A 10,406-nucleotide genomic window follows, 5' to 3' on the forward strand; every position below is an offset into this window, starting at 1 on the left:
CGTCAGTGAACTTAAGATATACGACGCTGGAGACAATAGATAAGTGGATACCGATCAGCTCGTTAGGATCAACATGTACCACATCGCGTAAAAAACGCTCTACTTCGTGGGCCTTGGGTCTAGAGTACGTAGTGTCGAACTGCAGCTTGATCGTGGCTTTCCGATACGAAAGAGCCATCGTGTGTCAGGAACGTGACGGCAATACGTAACACTAGCGCGCCGGCGCGGTAAACAACAACACACCCGGAAACGCGACACGGAGCGGCCGGGACGTACCGCACCGCTCCACAGCCAAAGGCCGACTGACGCCCACTCAGCTACCGGAGGCGTACACGATAAAAGATTATATTACCTCATGTTTAAAAACTGTGTTGAGCCGGGACTCGAACTCATACCCTCAGCTTCCAAGGACAATGTTCTTTCTTCCTAATCCACCCAGTAAAATGTTTCAACACGTTCTCACAGCTTGTTTTTCCAGTATGTCTCTTATTTGGAAACCACTGGATTTCTTCTGCACTCTCCACTGGACCTCTTCTCCTGTAACAAAACACGTTGTGGTGAATCGACTTAACCACAGAATATGGGCTGTTCCCGTAGTAAAGTTTTCACCATGCAGTGGGTCGTGCTCTGTTTCGAAACTGACATATGAAACGTGAATATGGGGCCGGGACTCAAACCTGGAACCTTGCCTTCTGCGGGCAGTGGTGTCAAAGACTAACCTATCCTCGAGTCCTGTCTCGGCACACAGCTTTAATCGGTCGGGCAGTTTCAAAACATAGCACAGTCCACGGCAATTATTTCACTCTGCATTATGTTCGTTTTATCTCATAATGATGGCTACATAACAGACGTGCAGCGTATTTTCGGCGACCTGCTTCCACATTCACAGTAAAGGATGGGATAAAGAAGAACATCATAATGGTAGCTCCTGCAACAGCCATCACTCGGAAGGAAGATTAGAGTGTAACTCACCGGCGATAACGGGAGACGTAGCCTCTTCTGATTCGAATGGAAAGCAGGCGTGTCTTTCTCAGAGAGGCCATCCTAGCACTCGACACAAGCGAATTAGGAAAATCAAACTTCCGGTAGGAAATTCGAACCTCGCTCTCCCCTAATGTTAGTCTATTACCCCAGGCCCGTCATTGGAATTGTTGCCGCTATCTGTTAGCTGTGAAGTATTTCACCCCAAAGGCAGCGGCGCTTCGACATGCCTCGGAGACGGTCGTAAAAGAGCTGCGCAGCTCCGGAGCCACAGAACGTCACGGCTGTCCTATAAAGAGCGTGTGACGAATGATGACGATGACGAAACGTCATGCGAGGCTACGCTTGTCGCCGTGACGGCTCTAAATCACCAGAGGCAGCAAACCACGGCGCGACTTCCGTCATGGCGGCGTCCCGTGACCGATGCAGCATCTGGGGCAACGCGAAGGCCCTTTCTGAAGAAGCGGCGTTACCAGACCATGAGAACAACCTTCCGAACTGTTACTATTTTACTTCTTGGCTTACTGACATACACAATAACAACAAGTTGGACACTGTTAACATAGCAGTAACGTTATCGTGACACTTGAGGATCGTGCTTATTATTGCTGTTTGTACGCGTCTCTTGGTCTTGTTCTACAATTACTCCTCCCCCCTCTCCCTTCCACATACACCCACACTTTCTTCCCACGTTACCAAAATGAAGATTTCTTGATGCCTCAGAATCTGTCTTATCAACTGATACCTTGTTTTACTCACCCTAATAACTTTCTTTTTTTCCCCAGGTTGATTCAGTAGTACCTCATTTATTATTCATTCCACCCACACAATCTTCGGCATTCTTCTGTAGCTCTACATTTCAGTTTCAAATTTCTTGTCTGAACTGCGTGCCGTCGACGTTTCACTTCTATACAAGGCTACAATCCAGTCAACGTGAAGCAAAATGTTCTAATGTGTGTGAAATCTTAGGGTACTTAACTGCTAAGGTCATCAATCGCTAAGCTTACACACTACTTAATTTAAATTATCCTAAGGACAATCACACACACCAGTGCCCGAGGGAGAACTCGAACCTCCGCCGCGACCAGCCGCACGGTCCATGACTGCAGTGCCTCAGACCGCTCGGCTAATCCCGCGCGGCTAGCGTGAAGCTTTCAATGCTTTTAACTTAAACTGGGCAACTGCAAGGTCATTTCTGTCTCTTATTAGACATCATATGTCGACTGGAAACGTTTCGGAATGAGGAATTTTCTACTTATTATCGTGTTTGGTGGAACTGTTTTCAAAAGTCTACCATCTTCTGATGGTTCAAACGGCTCTGATAACTATGGGACTTACCATCTGAGGTCATCAATCCCCGAGAACTTAGAACTACTTAAACCTAACTAACCTATCGACATCACTTACACCTATGCCCGAGGCAGGATTCGAACCAGTGACAGTAGCAGTCGCGCGGTTCCGGACTGAAGCGCCTAGAGCCGCTCGTCCACCGCGGCCGGCAACCGTCGTCTGAGAATGGAAATATCGTAAAGCTGCTATACATACAGTTCCGGGCATGGAAGCGTTACGTATTCATGCGAGGAAACGCTTTTTACAAGCGATAACGCATTCCAAGTATGATAATATTTGTTTCGTAGGACTACATGTAATTTAAGTTTCATATGTCACAATCTGTATTTCACTGTACAGCTTCTTCATTCCGCTGTGTTCGACGTTCCTCTGCATAGTTTCGTAAATTTTCGATATTATTCGTAATGTTCTGCGTAAGTCAGGACACACGCACTCACTCACTCCCACACACACACACACACACACACACACACACACACATACACACACAAAACATTGCTACAACATATGTCTTCCTACGTGAAAACGTAATTGCTCTATGACTGAGCTATTTGCATGGTAACATCAGTAACTCATTACTTAACTTGACAAACTGCGGTTCAGCTTTGGAAACAAATAAAATTATGGGTATCGAACTCCTCAACTCGCGACCAACAATGTTCAGATACACACATCCACGTTGGCCCTGCATTTTTCTAATGTCAGCTACATGCCTTCCAATAGTACGGCACCAAGATATTATGATGCCACTTGTAATCCATCAAAGACCTCCCTTGGTCCGTATAGCATTCATTCACTGCCTCCTCGGCCCGATCATCTCTATTTCGTTATCGCGAGACTGGTAATTACGGCTTCCACTTAATCTTGTGGTTTCTTGCTACTCTTGACTGATTATCGCGTTGAAAGTCCACGTCTCACAGCCGTTAGTAAAAACTGGCGATGCGCACTGATTGAAAACTTCTCGATTAAACCGTAATTACAAAACTGTTTTGAAAATTACGATTAGTTTGCTCCTCGCGATATTTATTCTTCGTTTCTTTTGTTGTTCATCCAGTCATGCTGAACTAACATAAACACAAAAACCTGATCAACTGGTTTTATGACTTTATTGTCAATTTCTGCTGTTTTCTTTCCTAAGTTAGTGTTGTCTTCCAATAATAATTTTGAGTACACTTTCGAAGTTTCTTAAGAGGTGTACCACACACAATCACAAAATCCGTGGTAGCCAATATATTTTCGATTAACTTGTATTTAATGATTTAAAAGTTCTACTTACTCAATCTGATTTACTTCTTATTTAAAAAGAAAATTTCCGTTCCACTTTGAGATCTTTAGAGCTTGCAGTATGAATATTAGCCTTCAACAATCGTGTAAGAAATGGTAATCCAGTTTTGAACGAAATCAGTTGTAAGAATGTCCTCGTTAAAAGGACTAGTCTCTCTTGTCACAACTGTATTAATTATAAGCATATATTGCTCTGCGACCTGGGTCAGTGCCTGTCTACGATGTCTATCACTGTCTATTGAGCTGCACTGCTTATGCAGACGATTTTGTCCTCGTTCTTTGTACCGGTGCTGAGGCCAGGGAGTCACTGGCGTAGATTACCGCCTACGGTGAAGCTTCTCTTACCTTCCTTAACGTCTGCAAATCGAGCGCTGTGGCTAAAGATTAGGGGCTTCCTGTGGACCTCGCTGCTCCATTGCGTGTAGCTGCTCCTCTCCCATGCTTAGGGCTCGGTTTCACAAATGATCTGCAGGACATGATTATCATCAATTGCCTGCGTCCACTGTGCAATTAGCCGGACGGTGTGGCCGAGCGGTTCTAGGCGCTTCAGTCTGGAACCTGGGCATCCTGCCTCGGGCATGGGTGTGTGTGATGTCCATAGATTACATAGGTTTAAGTAGTTCTAAGTTCTAGGGGGCTGATGACCATAGATGTTAAGTGCCACAGTGCTCAGAGCCATTTGATTTGAACTGTCCCAAATACGAGATGGGCTCCTAGGTAATCGTTTACAAGCTCTCAGTCTTATGCAACGGACAAAATATCTTAATGTATATGTGCCGTCACGAACTCCCAGGAGGCACAGACACTTCGCATTCGGCCATCCGCGACCCGCCGAATGCTAGCGGGGTTGAGTTCCTATGTTTGCTATGGCTTGCTGTTAAAGATATCGTACGAAAGCCTCACCTCCGTGGCGCAGGGGCTGTTTAGGCCTGCATCATGCCACTGACGGAGTAATAGCCATTTTCCGTCTGCTCCTGCCTGTTGCTGGAGATCCATGCACCAACCTCTATCTCAGCCCCTATCCAGCTTTCAGACTCCCGCCGCCCTTATTTACTTTCGCCATTTTTTCCTCGAAATTAGCTATGTCCGTACAGCGAGTCCGTCAACGCGCTTGATTTCCACGAAGGCGATATATGGTTATCTTCAGCAGAACAGGTCACAGAACGTAGTTGAGGGGAGGAATCTCCACGCTGACTGGAGTGCCGTCTGGCGATCGGTGTCCGCTCCTTATCTCTCCACTGACGTCCACTTTGCACGGTACCTCATAGTTATTGGGAAGCAAGTATGCCGGTCACGCCTTCACGAGATTCGCTTTGCAGACGCCCCGTTGTGTGTCGCCTATGATGTTTCTGGACACGGGCGAGCATCATCTGGTTTGCGGGTTGGCGATACGTGTGTGGTTTTTAGCGCGACAGATGCTGGCCTCAGTTACCCACACGACTCCTCATCAGCTACCTTCTCATCTGTACCTCTCTCCGGACTTCAGATACTTCTCACAAACCAGGAAGAAGTCCAAGAGGTTCATTTGTGGACAAGCAGCTTACTACTTGTTTGTTGACGGTGAGAAAAATGTCCTTGATTTTTGCCGTGCCTTAATGAACGACACAGTGCAGTTGTACGCAATCCCAAATACAATTTTTCTCTGATTTTCTTCGTAGTGTTTTTAAATCCACCGCGGAGTTGGGGTTTACTGCAATGAAGAACTGATCCACGCCTTTTCCACTTTTAGTACCGGTTATTCTATGGCCACAGGAATGTTCGATAGTTCAACCGAGGGTCAGTTTAATAAATAATAAAAAAATTAAGCTTTATCTCAGTGATGTGCTTTGTATTTCCACATCACATTCTCTACGCTTTCTGTGGTTCCTGGAGGAGGGTGGTCAGCCCTCGGGTTACGGTCCTGCCCACTTTGCCACCACCCCTCCTTTTGGGCGCCAGGAAGGTTTTTTGAAAAAACAAACATAGTCATGTGCGTCAAAGCGTCGCTTCCAGGACAGGATGGTGTGCCAGGTACTGATCAAATCCGCCCTTCGGATTAACAGCGAAAGTCGATGTGTCGGTCGCCCTCGATGTGATTTTTAGGCGGTTTCCAACATCCCTCTTGGTGAGTGCTTGGCTGGTACCCAATTCCCAACTCAGGTGCACCATTCGCAACATTCATAAAACTTTTGCCCACTGTCACTAGAATGACACTACACGGAGACAGCAGTGGTTCACATTTCCGCCCCCAGAGTTAACTGGGTGGCGATAGGTATGGCACCTGGCCACCCTTTCAACTAACCATGCGAAATTCATTCATAACTATACCGATCCTGCACCAGTGAGGGACAAAGGAAAAAGAAAAAAAAGGGAACAAGATGGACATTACAGATTTAAAATGAAAATGTAATTGCTTTGCAATACATTAAGTGTCCAAAACTCATAGGAAGGCAGTGAATGTGGTTTCGGTTGCCGGCCCCTGAAGCCTAAGCCATGTATTTGTCTCCGTACAGAGCTGGTACTCCCAACATCCAAATGGGTGGCAGTGTCACAGCAGATTATCGTTCGCCCCGTATGTCTCTGTGGAGGCGACGTCACGTCCTCCCGACGAACGCGTGTGGACATCCCCTGCTGCTCTTTAAGTGTGTGGAAACATCGTCTCTGTAATTCTGAAGATTCGACCTAGATACTGTTGACGTTGGAAACCCTAATTCTCCTGTGATCTCCCATATCCTACGACCCATGGATCTTGCACCAGCTATCATTCCATGTTCAATGACAGTGAAACTCACGATTTGCTGCGTTGTTCACTACACACGAGTCTGTAACTGACTGTTCAGATATCGTGTCTATATTTGAGCCAAGCGTGGCACTCAGCCTCAACCCTGGGGCGTCATGCACGACACGTGTTTAAATGGGACAAGGCTTCCCTTGACTTTCGGCTTGCTGCTGTAGTTCCTCTGCCAGCTCGTGCCGGCGAGCAGTGCATTATTGAACACGGATTGGACAAAAATGTGGAAACATCGCGAGAAATGCAAGCTTGAACAGAAATGCAAATGCTAGCGAAGCTGGAAAGTTGTGCTGTTGTATTTGACCATGAACGGCACCAACACCTTGAAAGTGACAATCGCGGCGATTGAATTGGAATGTGCGATAATTCACAAACTATTCTACTTTCTGGGCAAGCGCAGCTGTGGAAAGGTATGATGTTAGGAAGAACTCCGGAAAGAGCTGATAAAATTGTTGTTTATTAAAACACTACGGGTTTCGCGGCCTAAAGCTGCATCATCAGGTGCAGCAACATTGAAAGATCATAGGCATATCCATCGCTCCAAGTCAAAATTTACTATTCAGTTAGTATCGTCAGTACTATGGCGAGAAAAAGGTAAAGAAGGCGTGCTCCGTTGTTCAAAATTTACCTGCATCGGTGTGACCAGTGTTGCCAACCCAAAAAACCCGAGTCGCTACATTCAATGTCAAAAGTCGCTAGAATCAATATCAAAAGTCGCTAGAAAGTCGTTAAAACTGATTTTACTAGGGGTGCACTGAAAATTTCGTGCTTTGAATGGTGCAATAATCCAGTGGGGTGGGGGGGGGGGGGTTATAAAATATTAATAAAAATTGTCTCACCCGTAATTGCTATATTGTCTTAATTAAATGAACTCATCACTTGCAACAACATACATATAAAATACGCTAACGTTTAATTAAACATGTTATCATAATTGACGTAACACATAAATTGTTGTTTCAATCATAGTAGTCAAATATACTAGAAATACACAACTATATTTGTAACAAAAGAAAGCAAGAACTCAAATTAGGTTACAAAATATATACATACCGGTATGTGAGCTATCCATCGTCGTCACTCAGAAGATCGAATAGCTCTTTTGTTTTATGCTCTGACCGAACTTTAGTTGATGTAGAGGGCTGAACGTCGCTCAAAAGATGGTTTTGTCGCAAAAGAGTAAACTTTTTGTTGACAGTATGTCAATTTTTATTTTGTTTCTTCAGCTGGTCTCTCAGTATGATCAAAGCATTAATTGTCTTTAACGATAATCTGTTACGTTGTTTAGTTTTTATAATGTTCATAGAACTGAATATTCTTCCCACTTCTGCATTTGAATGCGGTAGGCATAGAACAGTCATTGCTTGCTGTGAAAAAAAAAAAAAGGATTCCCCATGCGGCATTTTTATACTACAAAACCTCACTCCAAAATCGAACAGTGTTAGTAGTGTTATTCCAACTAATGAAGTTGATATTATGCCATTCTTGCACCATACCGTCTATGAAATCGCCACTAAAACCCAATTATTTGGCTACATCCGCTACATAATTATTTTTATTCACTTTTAGTGTTTCTTCAACATTCAGCATTGACATTTTTTCGGGGTCGTAACGTTACTTGGCAGTCATTGTTGAATTTCTTTTATGAGTTTCAGACTAAACTGAATGCATCTCTTCTTCAAATAAACTTTATTTTCTTCAGACAAACTTGACTCAGACAATTTCTGTTCAAATATAAATCCAGCCAAGGTTCGGATTTGCGTACATACATTCGTTTGGAACTGGTGTTGTCAACAAATCAACAGTTGAAAAAACTACGTTTCGTCTGCATGAGAAATACAAGTGTATCTAGTAATTTAGTGGGGTCATTGTCTTCTCAATCAAAAGCTTTTATTGCTATCTATACGTCTTTTAAAGCATGTTTAAGGTAAAACATGTAAAGATGATATGAGTCGTCACAATACATCTTGTACAAAAGATCGGCAGTGTAACAATTGTCCTGAACCATGGCAAGTGAAAAATGTAGTTTTAGTTCTTTCCACTGCTCCAGAATTCTTCGTATTGCTGGTTCAATTGAATGCCAACGTGTTGCACAGACCTTCAGAATTTTTCATGGCTGTTTTCCACAATTTATTGTCTCATAAACCTTCTTATATTCCTCTTGTCTTTTGGGTGAAATGGAGAACAAATTGTAGGTTCCCCGCACAAGGAACTCTGTTTCTAGGTGTGATATTCAGTGAGGCGTGCGAAACTGCAAGCTGAAGAGAGTGACAAAAGCAAGGGATCAATAGCAAATGCTTCAAACCATATTCTCTCTTGAGTTGTTCGAAAAGCCCATTGTTTATTCCAATCATTGCAGAAACATTATCTGTGCCAATTCCTACCATATTAATGATTGGAAGTTTGAGATCTTTCGAAGAATTCACAAGAACAGCAGTCAGATTTCTTGCATCTGCTGTTTCTACTTCAGCGAGTTTGAGAAATTCTGATCTAATGGTTTGGTTGTTTACACTATAGTACCGTATAACAATACCTAGCATTTCAGATACTGATACACCTATGGATTCATCTATTAGTACACTGTATTTTTGGTTACTTATATCTTCAAGAAATGATTGTGTAAAATATGGAGACAAAACTTCAGTTATAATGTTAATGCACTTTGTACGATGTAATTGCATGTTTTTAGCACCCTCATCACCTCAAAACACCTTCTAGCACAGTATTCCTAAATGATCTATAGCTAAAATAGAACAATGTTCAGTAATAAATAATGAAAGGGCGCCATCCGCTCTGCTTGCTATTCTAACTGTAGTTTTCGGAACAATTTTCACATGTGAGGTGGTTTGTGTTTTTTTTTTTAAATCAATTTTTTGTTTATGCTTAATAGTTTTCGAATGCTTACTAATATCACACAATTTAGCATAAAACTCTGTTGCACATACTTGACATCTTAACTAGGATAAGTCTCCAACGACTGGTTTCAGCCACCCATTGAATTCAGGTTCTGCTTCCCAAGCATCCCGATATTTTTGAGCGTACTGCTTCTTCTTCTGCGGTAAATTCATTATGTAAGCCACCACAACATAAGTGTCACCAATTTATAATCACTAAAAACACATTAAAACTCAGGCCAACTAGAGGTCATGAAACAATCTACTCTCTCAGTAATTCGTATCAGTCCTATTGTCCATTGTTTAAAACGTAATAATGTCTGAGATACCCCCACCGAATTGTTCTTACGTTACCACTGTGCATGTGGTAATAATTTGACTGCGAGTTAACATTTCGAAAAATTGGAGGTTGCTGGACAGAAATTTATTTTATTACACTTAATATTACGTATGGTTTTTGTCAATTCGAAAAATAAAGGGAGTTCAAAAGTTGAAGAATTATAGATCGATACGCTATCGACGATAACAGGCTAGTGGGTAATGAATAATGAATTGTTCTATAGTCTAGGTTTTCTTACTCTGTAGGCAATTCCCACATTCAGGTTTACTAAATGCTGAACAATGCTACATGATCTGCTAAGAACTTAATTTACCTTAGTAAATCTACAAAGTCAGTGTAGTACCCATTCTATAGTTAAAATCTTAGTTTTGTTGATGAAAATACTGGCCCAAAATAGTTTTGATTTGTACTTCAAAAGTCGTCAGTCCTCCAAAAGTCGCCAGATAAGCCGCTAAATAATTTTTGTCGCTAAGACGACGGCAGAAGTCGCCATTTCTAGCGACAAAGTCGCTAAATTGTCAACACTGGGTGTGACGGCACGGAAGCTCGGTGCGGGGGCAGGGCAAAAGTGGCCAGAACGAACGACAAAGAGAGATTAGCTCCAATCGCAAATTGTTGGTGCTCATTTGCTTAGCACTTCCATAACCAAAGCAGCCGACATGTTTGTTGTTTCAAGAGGCATCGTATGGATTTACACCACTTACACAGAAAGCGCAAAAGCATCATCCGCTAAGTCTCAACGCGGGCGAACGTGCGCGTTGAGTCATCGCGACGGACGGTCATTGAA

This window comes from Schistocerca gregaria, chromosome 4, assembly GCF_023897955.1.
Source record: "Schistocerca gregaria isolate iqSchGreg1 chromosome 4, iqSchGreg1.2, whole genome shotgun sequence".
Classification (NCBI taxonomy): Eukaryota; Metazoa; Arthropoda; class Insecta; order Orthoptera; family Acrididae; genus Schistocerca; species Schistocerca gregaria.